The sequence below is a fragment of the Fukomys damarensis genome, unplaced genomic scaffold (assembly GCF_012274545.1).
Source record: "Fukomys damarensis isolate Sample0158 unplaced genomic scaffold, DMR_v1.0_HiC HiC_scaffold_23, whole genome shotgun sequence".
NCBI lineage: Eukaryota > Metazoa > Chordata > Mammalia > Rodentia > Bathyergidae > Fukomys > Fukomys damarensis.
Window position 1 is genome coordinate 56912579 of NW_022900935.1, and position 15911 is coordinate 56928489.

Genomic DNA, 15911 nt, shown 5'->3' on the forward strand with positions numbered 1-15911 from the left:
ATATATATACACATATATATAATTTATATAATCTATCATCAAAGGGTTGAGTTCTAAATATGTTATTGTGATATGTTTATATTGGTCATCTTCAAAATATAATATTTTCTGTGGAAAAACAAGGTGTTATTAAAAAAAGATCCTCTTGGTGTCAAGCTACATTACAGGACATAAGGTTTCATATAACTGTAATAATAATTATTACTACTTTTCTGTTGTACAAAATGTATTCATGTTTCCTGACTATACAGGTCTTCCAACATACTGTTTATGGCAATAACCTTTTGATCCAGATATTCACCCTTCTCTTCCCCTCCACCTACTCATGATTTGTACATTTGTGGGCCCATACACTTTCCTTAGACGGCATACTATCAAAAGGTAATTATTTAAGTAAGAGTTGCCTGGTTTTTCATTTTTATGTGTTTTTAGAGGGAAATAAATACATTTAACAATGGCTATTTTATACTAAGATACATATCTAAGTTTGCTGCAAAGATAATGTCGTCATGATTGTCATGCTAAAATATTATTATTATTATTATTATTAGTTGCTCCTGATTCCAAGCTTTTGTTAATATTCTATAGGAAATCAACAACTAGATCAACCATGATTGATAAAAATAACAATCCTCTAACTATATTTTATATTCCAGGGTGCTTGCCATCCAGATAAAGTTATGATAGTTAAGCTTCTACTGTACTACTGATGTCACTGATCTTCTCTTCTGGGTGTTCAACCACCAAAGTGCAGATACCAACACTAAAAGGTAACTAGGGAAGAAGACCACCAATATTTTGGCCCTGGCCCTCCAAGGTCATCAATGATCCAAGGTATGAAGGAACCTTTTCTACAATGCCTTACGTCTTTGTTAAGTCACCCAACCTCCTGAGCAGGGAAATTGCTGGACACAAGAGGACAAATGTAACATGTGCTAAAGGAAAGTCACCAAGAGAAAAAGTCTCCCATGCTTTCACTGAAAGCAACTTGGCCAAACAAGGCCCAAGACCCATCTTAACAACTGACACTGACAGAGGAGCTGAGAGTCTCTATGCCTGGTTCCACACTAATGCCTAAAGAGACTTAACTGACCTTGACAGATAGCAAGATGTTCATAATGATTAACACAGGTATCACTTTAACTTGGTCTTAAACACCCAGCAGAAAAGAATAACCAAAAGAGGCAGTACTGAATAGGCACTAGTGGTAGAGAGACTTTTGAGGCTCACCACTCCACCTCCCTATAAATGGATAGATCTCGAAGTGGTAAACCAGATAACCCAGTCTCAAAAAAGGATACAACACCTACTTAATACCACCCTCCACTATCTCCCTGTCAATATCTCAGACTATTGGATGTGTAAGTCCATTTACCCCTGCTTGTTCACTCCAATTCCCATCCCTTTAGATTTTAATCTGTCTGTCTCAAATACTGGCAATTTATCCACAGTTCTGGGACCTTTCACTATGGGTCTCCCATTCCTTACACAACCACTGACCTGACATGCACAGGACAAAATGACAACATCACGTGCCTTGCTTAATCTCCTCTTTATCTCAGAAGAGCACCTGGTCTGCCTATCCAATGGCCTAGACTTCAAATGCAGTCAGGAGGCATTACGATGCCTCAACTAATTTGAAATTTTCTGTTACGTAGCATTTCTCAGCCCTCCCTTGACCATCTTATCTATACAGAATCCCAGATGTTTGAAAGGATCCTCCCATGGTCAAAGGTCAACAAGAGGGCGGCCCTTTTCTGGTCCCCTTCTTGATGGAAGAGGGGGTCCTCACTGGCATGGCGACAGTTATAGCATGTATCTCTACCTCTACACATTTCTATCAGTCATTGTCAATAGAGATCTCAGAAGACATGGACAAAATAAGCTAATCTCTAAACACAGTCAGGACCATATTAATTCCCTAGCAGCCATTGAGTTCCAAAACAGACACACCCTCGACATGCTAACAGCAACCCAAGGGGGAACATGACAGGCTCTAGGTGAAGAGTATTTTTACATTGTTAACCAATGAGACATAGTCAAGGCAAAGGTTATATACAACAATGCTTGAAAACGTTAAGAGACAATGGGGTACGTGAGGAATGTACCAAGACTACACCTGGCTCCAAAGGATTATGTCATTGCTACTTCCTTTATTGGGCCCGCTGACCTGCTTGTGTCCTCTGGACATGGTAGGCCCGTGTCTGTTCTGCTGTTTTCAAAATTTCCTGCAGGAACACAGGAGGGCATTACTAACCAGACAGTCATAGAACTTGTCATGGTAGGGTACTGGCCACTGTGACGAAGGAAGAAGACCCTATCTATCGCTGCCCCCATCAGATACAGGTTTGGGCCCAATCTTTGCCCCTTTGTCAGCTTGAAGCAGCTCCAAAAGCAGAGATCTTTGTGCCGGGGATTTGGCTCAGTGGTTTCACCATCTGCCTCACAAGTGCAAGGGCCGGAGTTTGATCCCTGGTACCCACCCGCTCCCAAAAAACAAGAAGAGACCTTTGCCCAATAATCATAAAACAAAAGCCTGGAATGTTAGATTTCCCTTGCCTTAAGATGGCTGCTACATAAAAAGAATAGTCTTCCCCTTCCCATAATGCCCTGTTTCTCACCTAAAAATATGGCTTTTCCTACTAAAGGACAGCCTTCTTCCCATGATGACTCTTCCTGCCAAGAGAGTAGCCTGATATTACCTCCTGACGAGAACTGATGACACAACCCCCTCCTGTGATGTCACAAGCTCCCCCAATCCCTAACCACTACATCACTCAATCCCACCCCAGCCCTATAAGCCCCACCCCAGCCCTGTATGAAGTGCTCCCTGTCTTGGCCATATTGCTCTCTTCCCTTTGATTGGAGACGGCCCAGCAGATTGTCCCTGCAATAAAAGCTTGTAGTGGTTAAAAAAAAAAAAAAAAAAAAAGTTGCTGGTCCAACCCTTGTAATCCTAACTACGCTGGAGGCTAAACCAAGAGGGTCTCCAATTTGAGACCAGCCTAGGCAACATAGAAGACTCTGATTCAAATAAAAAAGAATAGGGCCAAGGATTTAGCTCAGTGGTTCTGCTGCCTGTCTTGCAAGCACGACATCCTGAGTTTGATCTTTGATCTCCGGTACAATCAATCAATCAATAAATAAATAAAAGATGAAATATTCATATATGCCCCAATGAAAACGAACATTGAAAACATTATGCTAAATAAGGAGCCAGACACAAAGACCGCTAACTGGATATTTTCCCTGTATGAAATATTCAGAAGGGGCAAATCCGCAAATCCACAGAGAGAGAAAGTAGATTATTGGTGCCAGGGGCGGCAAGCGAGGAGGAATGAGGAGTGAACACTAATGCATGTGGGATGTCTTTTGGGCGTGAAGACAATATTCTGGAATTAGGTAAAAATCACTGGGTTGTATACTTAAAAAGCGTGAACTTCATGGAGTGCGAATACTGTCTCCATAAAGCTCTTATTTAAGGGAAGGATATGAGGTGCCCTCAGCAAAATAGATTTATAAATTGTGACTAAGACCAACAACACATGATACAAGTAGAGGCAAGAACTGAAAAGAGAAAGAGAGAACGCGCCGCTGTTGTGCAGTAGGAAGACAGTGTCCCCGAGCAGTGTCCTGGACTGCATGCTGTGCTCTAGCTGAACTTTGAGAAGAAAGGGACCCCTGGAAGCTAAAGTGGCAGAGCAGTAATGCCAGTGTCATTAAAACATTTTACATAGCAGGAGTACAATATTTAATGGAAAGCGTGCAGTCTAGAAATTTCAGCCATAAGCCAGGGAACAGAGAGAGTGACGATCCTCCTTCTTGGCCAGCTGAGTCACTGCTGAAGTGTATTTCTGTACAGGCGTTTGATTTCATATTAATCACGATTGCATTTCTAGCTCACCATGTGGCACAGAGCCAGGCATTCAAAACTCACCTGTAAAACGAAAGGGTGGGGCAACTTTGTGTTTCCTGTTCTAAAATCTATGACTTGACTTGGTCCAACCCAGACAATCCAGGCCATAAGAAGCATGAAAGTCTCTCGCGCGCTCTCTCTCTCCTTGGAGGGTCTTAATGGCCACACAAATAAGAAGAAGTCAGAAATAATGGGTCAAGTCATCATTAAATAACATTATTTTATTTCACAATTAAATGCTAATTTAACAGTGAACTGCTTTGGACAGTAGAAGCACGCAAAAAGGAAACAGGAAAAGGTCACCCCAACCCTTTTCAAGTGTCCCTGCTACAAAGAGCTCTCAGCTGTTTGAAATTGTAACTGGGAGATTCTCTCCACCCAGATCTGCTTCTCTTTTGTGTTGCACTTACCAACTTCCAGTAGATGAAACCATTTACTAGTTTATTGTGTTTACGACCTTTGCCAGAGGGAGCAGACCGCTCTAACCATCCTATGCACCAAATACTGATTCTGGCTCAAAGTAGACACTCAGTATAGATGTCCTGGAATAATTGAGTGAATAAGACAGGGACTCACTTTGGTTGTTATTTTAACAACCAATGTTTTTATTGAAATTCATGCCAACATGTATGTGTGTGTTACCGTCCGCATGTGCTCAGTTAGATGGTGTAGAAAGATAACACCACCACCCTTCTTATCCGGGACCTCTGTATCTATTGATTCAACCAGTTGTGGGTCAAAAATACTCAAAAATTATTGCATGTGTATGGAAAATGTGCAAGCCTCTGTTTCTTGCCATTGTTCCCCAAGTGACACAGACGAACAACTATTTACACACATCTACGTCATAGTAGGCATGTAAGTGATGTAGTGACGATTTAAAGCACACTGAAAAGAAGGATGTTATAGGTTATGTGTAAATACTACACCTCCTTACATAAGGGACTTAAGCATATGCAGATTTTAGTACCCTCAGTGGGCCAGGTGTCCTGGGGCAGGAAGAATTGTGGAACTGAGTGGCTCATAGCGCAGATTCTGGGAAAGGAGTCCATGTTTCTTGAGTATGCTTTCCAGCTTGATAGGATGAGTTTCATAAAAGCTACTTGTGTTAACAAAAAAGAGCTAAGAAAGAAACAGGGAGGGGTGAAACAAAGGGAAGAAGAATGGATGAAAGAATGAAGAAAGAACCGGGAAGAAAGGAAGAAAGAAAGCAAGTAAGATGGTGGCAGAGGAGGACACCAGGAGGCCTTGGTCTAAGAATGTTCGTAAACAAAGGTAGTAAGGCAGCTGTGGCTGAACTGTCCAGGAATTAATTCAAATAAAGTACAAAAAAGCCCATAGAGGGCAGCCACCCTCTTACTCAGCTCCAGGGCAAGTGGCAAGAAAAGGGAGTCAAGGATGGACACAGGGCAGGACAGACCAGAGGCTACTAAGAGGACACACAGCAGTGAAACAGGAAGGCACGACAGGAAAGAAAACTCGTCCCATTTTTGTCCCTACATGTTACACACTCAGAGTCCTGATGTCCCTGTGACATCCTCAAGACTAGTAGTTCTTCCCTCTAGCCTGGGAGACACAATGCTTGACAATATGACGCGTCTGCATTTCTCTTGTCAGCTTCTTTTACATACAAAGCTTCTTCTACTACAAAGTAAGTATTCAGACGGGAACTTATTTCTCTTACTTCCAGCGCCCCAGTTCTTGCCCCCTTTAATTATATTTCACAACATAGTTCGATTGTTCCAGCCATGAGTGTGTGTAGGCAGAGTTTCTGGATATCAGACTTTATGCAAGTTGGCAGAGGAGACAGATCCTCCTCTGAGGCGACCGCTGCTTGTCTGCCCCGTGTTCCATGTTCTCTTTCTTCTTCCCACCAGAGCTTTGGTTTTGTCTGGGACTCACCTCATGCCCGACTCCGGAGAGCCATCCTGATTGGCCCTGCCAACTGTTACTGCTCTGGGGGAAAGGGATTGGTGACATGACATACATCGGTCCAGTAAGACAGAAGGCACACGTGCCGGGGCAGGTAAGAGGTGGTCACAAACCCTTTGTTCCTCCTCTCATTATGAAATGAGGCCTAGTTCCTTGGATCTAAGTTGACTCTAATGACTCTAGTGACCAAGAACATAGGCCAGAAATCCCAGTTTCCTGATACCAAATGCTAAGAAGCTGTTCAGCATCTTGAAATACCTCTCTGGGATCACTGAGCACCCCGCCCCTCTGCAACTAGGAGAGTCAGTGATCTGAGAGCACAGCTCCAGGGTAGTCAGCCGAAATGCTCCAGTCAAATTTCCCCACCGAGGCATCTCCAGCAAGGTGTCAGGGATGCGAGTGATGTCACCTTGGGCCCCAGAGACTAGCTATCCACCACCAGAATATTACTTCCACCACCAGAGTATTACCGCCATTGCTGCCACGTAAATGGAGATTGCTCTGCTGAACTTGGCCCAAATTCCTGTCCTGAACATTAGAGACATCGGCACAATATTTGTGAATTGTTGCTTTTGTTTGCTTGTTTCAGTGGTACTTGAGATTGAACCTAGCACCTTTGTGCTGTTACATCCCCATCTCTTGATTTTTTTTTTCTTTTGAGAGGGGTTTCACTAAGTTACTAAGTTGTCCAAGCTGTGCACGAACTTGTGATCCCCCTGCCTTGGCCTCTCTCAGTGGCTTTGAGCCACTGAGTTCTTTTGGGTCTTTGCACAGCAGTGTATAACTACTCTGTATGGGATATGGGAAAACATGCTCTGTGCTCAGCTGACACGTTTTTCTCCCCTGCATGAGCAAGGAAGCAGGCAGCCTTAGCAATCATCTTGTGCCTTGCAGGGAGTAGCCTTAGGATGAAGACAGCTTGCTGGGAGGGCTAAAGTGAAGACACCTGAATCCCCAACTGGTCATCATTCCAGTGGATCCTCTAGTTCTGGAGCTCCTGCTCCTGCTGGACTCTCACTGTGGGAAATAATACATGCCCTCACCATCTAGATCAGATCCCCCTGGGCTTTGTGTCACTTGCACAGAAGTCATCCTTGATGAGTCACCACTTGGGTTTGCTGCACCAGACTGCAATCTGCAAGCCCTAGGCTCCTCTGGCACTGACGCTGCTGTGTGACATTGGAGAAGTCATTCAACCCCCCCTCGACCTGTTTGCTTTGTCTTGAACATGGAAAGAAATTTTCCTGTCTCTCCCAATTTTCCAAGATGCTTCGAACACCAATGAGATGCAAAGGGCCTGAAGGAACCTGAGGCGGTGCTGGGATTCATGCAGCACAGGTCCTGCCCTCTTGGAATTTAAATTCTTAGAGGCTTTACAACATCTTTTTGCTAATGTTGTAGCATTCAAACCTTGCATCAAAACTTTGAGGTGATGGGTACTGTTGTTCCCATTTTTGTAGGGAGCAAGGTCAGACATGTTGAGTGACTGCCCAAGGCCATGCAATGATTGAGTGGGAAAGCTCGGCTGTGAGCCTGTCTCTTCTCATTCTGGGATCGTTCTCACACAGCCTCCATCACCACCCAGTCATGTAACAAGGATGCATCTATCAGCTCTTAGAAAACAAGAGTTATCGCTGTACTGACACTCTTGCCTGCACTATCTTCCGCCTCAACATCTAAACCGGACCACTCAACTTGCTACTTAGCTGTGATCTTTCTCTGGTCCTCTTTGTTGTTTCTATTTCTCTAGATCTGTCCTGGTCCTCCCACACTTCAAGCCTCACTCAGGGCCACTTCTGCTCTCTCCTCTGTGATGTGACATCGGTTACTGCTCCTTCTCCAAAGGACCCGTGCACCGGCCCTTGGCCTGGCCTGGCTTTTCCCATTTTCTTCTACCTGGATGCCTGCCTCTGCTTCTAACTGGTTTCTGCGCTGCTAATCTCTTCCCCTCTCACACCATAGTCTGATGAATCTGGAAGACTTACTGTGATTGCAAATCGTCTGCCCATGTCTTACCCAACCTAGTACCTCATTGTTCCCCAAATATGCCTCTTACTTGCCAGCCTAAATGTCTTCGAAAGGCATTTCCTTCTCCTGGAGGAGGACTGTGCTTCATCTTTGCTTCCTAGAATCTTCTTCCCTGCTCTCAAAACATTTTGATTTTTCCTTCCTCTTTTCTTCCTTCTTCCGTTAGGGAGAGCCTAAAAATTTAGCCTGTACTTTTCTCATGGCACATAGGCCCGCCTACCATACATACCTGAAATTCGGGGACATGGGTTCTTTTTTATTTTCCTTGCCACATGGTGGACTTGAGAGTACCACGAGTCCCCGCTTATAGATGTAGCTGCTCCTAGTACCTCGCTAAACAGCTGGCTCATTGGAGATGTCTAATCCCTGTGCGGCAAATGAGTGGATGTGACTTCCCTCAGGAGGTTTTCCAAAGGCCATATGTACAATCTATTTCTCAATCTGTCTCTCTTGTCAACATAATGAGCCAGATCCAGTAAGGCTCTAATGAGTCCCACGCTGATTGTGGGGCACATAACTAATCCCATAATATACTTGAACTGCTTTCTGAAAGTACTTTTGAAACAGCTTTATAGCATATCCATGCACACACGGTTGGAATAGATATCTGGGGATTTACTGGATCATTAAATGACCCAGGAGACAATAGGCATTGTGTTCATCCACACGGTGAGACGGATGGAGGGCACCTAACCCACCTTCACATGAAAAATCAGCCCGCAGGCTCCCTGTAATCTATAACTCGCCGAAAAGCACACCACAAGGTATTCAGGAGGAGCCTGGCCCAGTCTGGGACCCAGAGAGAGAAGACTTACAGTCTCCAGCCCCTGATAATTGGTGTCGGTGGGGGAGGATGGGGGTGGGAGAGAAGGGAGGAATTGTCAAAATGCAGTGATTTAGTGTCTGTCTTTTCTTCCTCCCTGCCTCTCTCCCTCCCTCCCATCACCCTGCCTCCTGCACAAGGAACTATTGAGAAGGGACAGAACAAACGCTCCCTTATGCAGCTCCCGTGGCGTCTCTCGGTTTGTCCGAGACAGCTGCCTGTAGCACGCTATGGTTACTCATTACCCGGGTTCCCAGGCAGGAAAAGGAGCGAACTTAATAGACCTAATGAACCCTCAGCTCAAATACTCCAGCCATAAATAAATAAATAAGTCAGGTGTACCTAGGGAAGGGGAGGGCTGTGAAGGGGTGGTCATGCAAGTGAGAGAACCACGAAAAACAAGAGTTTCTGAAAGGGCAGGGGAGGCTGGATGGAGGGAAGTACACTCCCTTTGGAGAAAGGACAGGGGAGTGTTTGCACTGCTTGCTCGTCACCGCCTGCAGAGTGGAGTAGAGTCTCAGCTGGCCATTTGGAGACAGTACAGAAAGCTCGGATTTGGGGAGGAAAGGAGAGAAAGCCCTAGCTCTCATGCCACAGCCTTCTGAAGCAGCTGTTGTTAAAATTCCCCAGTGCTAATTGCACAGGCAATGTTTCACCTTCTTCCACAAATGGTCTAACCCACAAGTCAACAGGGCTCCGCTGAACAGATGGTCAGGTGGGGATAGGTAGAGGAGGCAAAGGAACTAACAAGTGGGGGACTCCAAAATTTTAAAATAATTCACATGGGTAGTTTCAACCTGGGCAATTTTACACCGTGCTCCCCACACTGGGAGCCATTAGGCAACATTTGGAGACATTTTTCATTGTCACAGCTTGGTGGGGAGCAGGTCAGGGTATTATTGGCGTTCAGTGGATGGAGTCTAGGATGCTGCTAAACATCCTGCAATGCACAGTGCAAGCACCCCTTAATCAAGAATGCACTGACCCCAAATGTCACAGGGCTGAGACTGAAGCCCAACTCTAGATTGATTCCTTGGAACTCGGGCTCCAGAGGAAGCCAGCTTTAATCTGGCAGACAGACACATCCCCGCAGTTCTATAAATCCGCTCACTCCTCCGGGGCAAGTGAGAGGAAAATCATAGCCATGACTCTGTCCCAGGCACACTGTTCCTTCGAGATCTACGTGTGGGGTGGTTGGGAGGATGATGTGTGTACTGTGTGATCATGTGGTGTGTGACCGTGTGCACGTGTGTGACATGGAAGTGTGTGCTATGTACATGTAGATAGTGCAGGCCTGTGTACATGTATGTGTTGTGTGCACACAGGTGGGGCCTGTGGTGTGCATGTGGCTATACTAGCTGATCAATGGCACAGCAAGAAGACAAAGGGAGATTCCACAAAAAAGCATGTAACACATGGTGGTCCACACCCACGCTGGCCTGTATTACCTGATGGATGGACAGCTCTCAGAGTCAGGATCCTAATTAGATGCTCTGGGAGGAGGCCAACTCATTCTGAGTTCAGTTTCTACTCCACTACTTAGGAGCTGTGTGACCTTGGGTGAGGCGTTTAACTCCTGTGGGACCAGTTTCTTTATTACTTGGTCAGTGGTTAGTGTTGGCTCTTCTGATTGTGACTGTTTCAGCAGACAGTTCTTCTCGGAGTCTGACCTCATGCTATTTGCTCTATTTCCTGCCTCAGAGGGAAGCCATCCCCCTTGGCTGATCCCATCTCTGAGCAAGGATAGCCAGTTGACTTCAGCTCCCTCTTTGTGGCGATTTCAGACCTCAGAACTTCAGCTCTCCCTGGTCTGTCCAGCCCAGACAGAGGCAAAAAAGTGAGTAGCTCACCCCTTCCTTTAGGCCTTGGGGACCCTGTACCCTCCCTGGTGACCTAGCAGACTGAAAGCAGCCTGGCTGGGGTGCCTGCCTACACCTGTAGCTGGCGCCTTCCTTCCTGGATCCCCCAGATACCTGACAAAGTTATTGCCACAATAAAGCAATGACAGAGCCTATCAACACTCAATCAGCCTTGTCTGCCCTTCACAACCGGTTTGTCAAAGCTGCCCCTCCCTCCCCCTTGTTAGCTCTCTGCTCGCTTATCTGCTGCTGGAGACAGAAGTCTCAGGTTTAATGGTGGCAAATTAATTATTGAACTCCACAGCCAGCTCCTCCCAAGCACACAACAGTCCCTCCCCTTCCCTGCATGGGGGTGGGACTCACTTCCAAGGAAGCATCCGGCTGGAACCACATTCAGACCATACCCAGAAAGGGACTGGGAGCAGGCTGCTGAAACTCTTTCCCCTCCAGGAAGCCTCTCCAACCTCTGTCTATGACACCTGGGCAAAACAGCATCTTTCTAACAACACGGCCACCTCAGACCCTTTGGAGATCGACTGAGGGTGCCATGCCGATAATTCACCAGCTTGTTTCTACTGAGCTTCGTAAGCACCTGCAAAGGCTTAATTAGGGGTGAATTAATGAATGAGCACAGATTCATGTCCTCTCCCACCTCAATTCATTCTACTTTATAATAGTTGATATGTGTAACATAACAGATGTAACTTGTTTACTTAATGGCACTCAGCCACTGTTTTAAGTGTTCTCTGTCAGTTCTTCAATGAAATAGGTACTGTTCCCCCTGTGCTTGTCTTATAAGAGGTACAGAGAATTTAAATCAATGAACCCCACCCTTTTTGGCACCAGGGAGTGATTTCACAGAAGACCATTTTTTTCAAAGACCAGTGGGGAGGGGCTTGGTTTCCTTTTTTAAATCAGGATATGTTTTTGACACATAATAATTACATTCCCAGTACTAGCATCACTGCCTCAGCTCCATCTCATATCATAGAGCATTAGACTCTTATGAGAAGAGCACAACCTAGATCCCTCACACGGGCAGTTCACAGTGGGGCTCACACTCCTATGAGAATCAAATACCACTGCTCCTCTGATGGGAGGTGGAGTTCAGGGTGTAACAAGGAGTGGCCATAAAAACAGATGAAGCTTCTCACTTCCTGCTATGTGGCCTGGTTCCTAACAGGCCATAGACCTGTTAGGGGGTTGGAGGCCCTTGGTTTATAACTTGCTTAGGACCCTAGAGATGTGTGCTCAAGCTTAAGCATCACACTGTGCTGCCCACACCTTGCTGCCCACACTTGTAGGATTACCCTTAAGTGCAATAATAAAAAGAACCCCAGGATTCTGCCCCCAGTCTCAGACCCAGAACATGACCAATCCTTTGAGAGTCCCTCAGTGGTCCTCTACAATCCCCCTTCTTTCCTTTCCCCAGCCAAATATGCATGCCAGCTTTCATTTATTACTCCTTTTGTTTTCACTGGATTTTGCTGCTCATGTTACTCAGTTGTGGTTTTAAGCTTTACAGCCACAGCTGTATGTCACACATATGCTGCAAGTTTCCGTCCCTGAAGACCTGACTGCATTTCCTTTTTATTTTGCCCTTGGTTCTTCCAGTACATAGTTTTCTCTCTACCTCAGCACTCCTGGGTATTGTCAAAACTATTTTAATTTATATTTAAGGATAAGTTATGTGTGTAGTACTGCAGTTTGCTAAATAGTCTCTCATCCATCATCTCCTTTTTGGTACACACCTTCATTCCCTTCTTTTTATAGTAATCTGGCAGGCTCCCTATACTGAGGTGCACAAAATGAGAACCATGCTCAACAAAGTGCTTCTGGGCATCTCTGGGCATCCTAGAAATGTAGCTGGGCACTCAGATCAACTTTTCTTGGAAGTTTTATGAGACAAAATAATAGTAATAATAGTGATGTAATAAAGCTAAGAATAGTCTTTGGAGCCAGACTCTTATGGGTTTGAATTCCCCTGTATTAATCAGTTATTGGCACAAAAGTTGAAAATAAAACACTTGAGCACTTAGTGGCTTTATTCCTATACTTGCAGGCCTGTAGGTGGACTGGGGTTCTGAGACCCAGGATGAACTCAGGCTCTGTGGCTTGTGGTCCTCTGATGGCTGAGCTTGGATCAGTTATCAGCTGCTGCATAACTAATTGCCCCAGAACTCAGTGACTTTGGTCAACACTGACTTATTTTTCATTACTCTTTGGGCTCAGCAGCTGATCTGCTGGTCTTTTCTGTGGCTAGACATCACCTGTTTTGCAATGGGTGCCAACTATTCCCCCGGGCTCCTCAGTTCTCCTCTGTGTGGCTTCTCATTCCTCAATAAGTCAGACCAACCACCTCACAACATGCTGGATGAGCTCAGGGTTCCAAAACAGCCAGAGTCCAACAGGCAAGATCTATTAAAGCCTAAGATCAGGGACCCACACATTTACTGATGCTATATTCTATTGGTTAAACCAAGTCAAAAGGGGGCCAGCTCAGGTTCGGGGAAAGGGTGAGAGACAGGATTCCCCACTCTTGATGACAAAAGTGGCAAGTTCACATTGAAAAGGGGTGCGGATTCAGGGTGGTATGATTCTTGGCAAGGAGGTAATTATTAACACAGTCCACCACAGTTGGGTCAAATCCATTTGTGTATTCTTCTGAATTGAAGAAAACTGAAGGGTCAGAAGTGGCCTAGGACATGCTTTTCTTGGGGTGGACTACAGGAGTCCAAACTAAGTCAAAATGCACAAGTACCACAAAGCCACTACCCCTGGTATGGTCACTAACATTCCATTGCCCAAAGCAAGTCATGTGGCCAAGGCCAACCTCATGATGCAGGGCTAGTGGGAAGAGGTATATGTGGGCATAAGAGCAATGATAATCCAAGCTATAATAACCCCACTGTACTTCAGATATTTAAACCATGGGCCAACATGGGATCATTCATCCCTAGAGCAAGCTTGTAAAGCAAAGTGACCAATGTGTCCTATTTGCCTGGGACTTTGCTGGGCTTTAGTATTCCAAGTTCTATATTACATGACACCTTTCAGTCCTGGGAAAATGAAGGGTTGGTCACCCTGTTTTAAAGAGTAGATGAGATCCTCCCAGCAACCCCTAGCTAAGTATCACTGCAGCGACGCACCCTACTTTTCAGAAGAGAAAAGTAACATTTTAGTGGCCACCCACATGGCCCATGAGATAATCAATATTGGAACCCGGTTCTCTCAAAGTGTCTATCTCCCATGACACATGCCCCACACTCACTGAAAGCCAGGAGGTCTTCTCTTCTTGGTCTTTTTTTTTTTTTTTTTTAACCAGAGATTGAACTCAGGACCTGGTGCTTATAAGGCAGGTGGCAGAACTGAACAAAATCCCCAGGCCCTCTCTTCCATCTTTAGAACATTCCAGGAAGGGAATGAACACATTGTAAAGACAAAAACTAGGCTCAGAGAGGGTAAAGGCAACATGGAGTTTTGGATCTGGCCATGGAACAGTGGGTATACACAGGAAATGAGGGGCTAGCCTACGGAAACAGAGGGGCTAGCCCATAACCAGAGAGCCTTGAGATGCAGGGATGAGGGCTCCCCACAAAACCCTCGTGTGGCCTGGTCATTCTTGAGTTTGGCTGAGAATGGCTGACCCTCATTGCTGAGCTTCTAACTACCCTACAATTCTAGACCTTAGGAAAATGGTCCATACTGACCCACTGGAGTTGGATTCCAATTCTGACCTGGTCTCAGACTCGGTGGCTGTGTAGTTCACAGCAAGCAGTCTAAACTCCCTGGTCCTCAATTTCTTCACTTATGAATCGCTTCTATGGTTTGAGGGTATCTTTCAAAAGCTCATATGTTGGAAACTTAATCTCCCAATTCATGTGTCAGTAGTATTGGGAGAGTATTTAGGATTAGATGAAGTCACAATGGTGAGGCCCCAATGATGTGGTTTTATAAAAGTAAGAGACCTCAGCCAATACACCTGCTCCATCTCATGTTTTTGTCCTCTGCCATTTTACAATGCTCAAGAAGGCCCTCACCGGATGCTGGCACCTTGATATTGGGCTTGCCAACCTGCAGAAAACTGTGAGCTAAAAAGCTCTTCTTCTTTACAAATTACCTGGTTTGGTGAATTTTGTTATAGTAACAGAAAATTATCTACTTGACTTCCCAAGAACTTCTGGGAAAGTGAGCAAAAGACTCCACTGGGCCAAGAGGTGACACTGTGGGTACCCAATAGATATGGTTATTACCATTCTTCCCTGAGGAGGTATACTGGTCATGAGAGTATTTAAATTTGGGATCAGAACATAAAAATTATGTCTCCATTGGCTATTTAAAAGTCATTCATTCATCTCCTTGCAAAGCCAACTGTCACTTGAGTGTGAATTGTAATTCTTACCTATGTTCTCATTGATTGTCAGGATGATGGAAATGAGACTGGGCGTCAGTCAACTCAAAGGCATGTAGGTATACATGCAGGTGAGGGGCAGTGTGTGGCCTCTGCCTGAACATCAGTGAAGTCGTGAGTGAAATGATTGGGGTGAAATTGATGAGGGTCGTGGCAAAGAGGCTATAAAGCATCCACAGTTTTCCTCAGCTCCTCCAGGGAATGCCCACTCTGAGATTGGGAACTACCACTCCTGGATCCCTGTCCTGGATTCTTTCCTTTTCCAAGGGCATCCAGAGGACAAGCACCTTTTGGTAGGAATGTTTTCCAAATACTCAACATCTGGAAGGAGCAGTTACAAAGGTTCCCTTTGTGTAGCTAGAAAATGCACTGGTGACCAAACAGCACCAGACCTCACAGAGCTGGGAAAGGTAGGAGGAGCAAGAGGGCGATGGAAGTGTATAGACAAGAAGGCTGTGAGAAGGTACAGAGAACAAAGTTGTCAGAGGTGTGTCCAGTGGCAATAAATCATGGCCACTGCTTATCTAGCACTTCCTATGGGCCATGGGCTATTCTAAGTGCTTTACTTATAGTGCCTTATTTATGTAAAAGGTTTGAGAGGTAGTCAGGGAGAGGGAAGAAGATATAGTCTAGGGCATTCAGATGCAGGGACTGCAGAGAGCAGAAGACGGAGTAAAGTGATATTTACATGTCCCAGTACCTACTTGGCTGTCTCAGTCACTTTCCCACCACTGGGACAAAATATTTGACACTAACAACTTAAAGGAGGAGAGGTTTATTTAGTTCACAGTTTCTAGTGGTTTCAGCCCAAAGTTGGCTGGCTCCAAGGTACAAATAGCATGGTGGGAGGCCTCCATCCATGGCAGCCAGGAAGCAGAGAAAGAGAGAGAGAGAGAGAGAGAGAGAGAAGGGAGGAGCCAGGGCAAGAATACACCCTTCCAT

The 15911-nt window shown here is 45.3% G+C and overlaps 1 long non-coding RNA gene across 2 annotated transcripts in view; it reads right to left on the minus strand.

The window, feature by feature from the left end:
- LOC104873757 overlaps positions 1 to 2771 on the minus strand; it is a 10135-nt gene extending 7364 nt beyond the window's left edge. For both annotated transcript variants that reach the window (XR_783581.2, XR_783580.2), the window contains exon 1: positions 2622 to 2771. This is a non-coding gene — a long non-coding RNA (uncharacterized LOC104873757). The remainder of the gene's footprint in view (positions 1 to 2621) is intronic.
- Positions 2772 to 15911: the final 13140 nt, after the last annotated feature.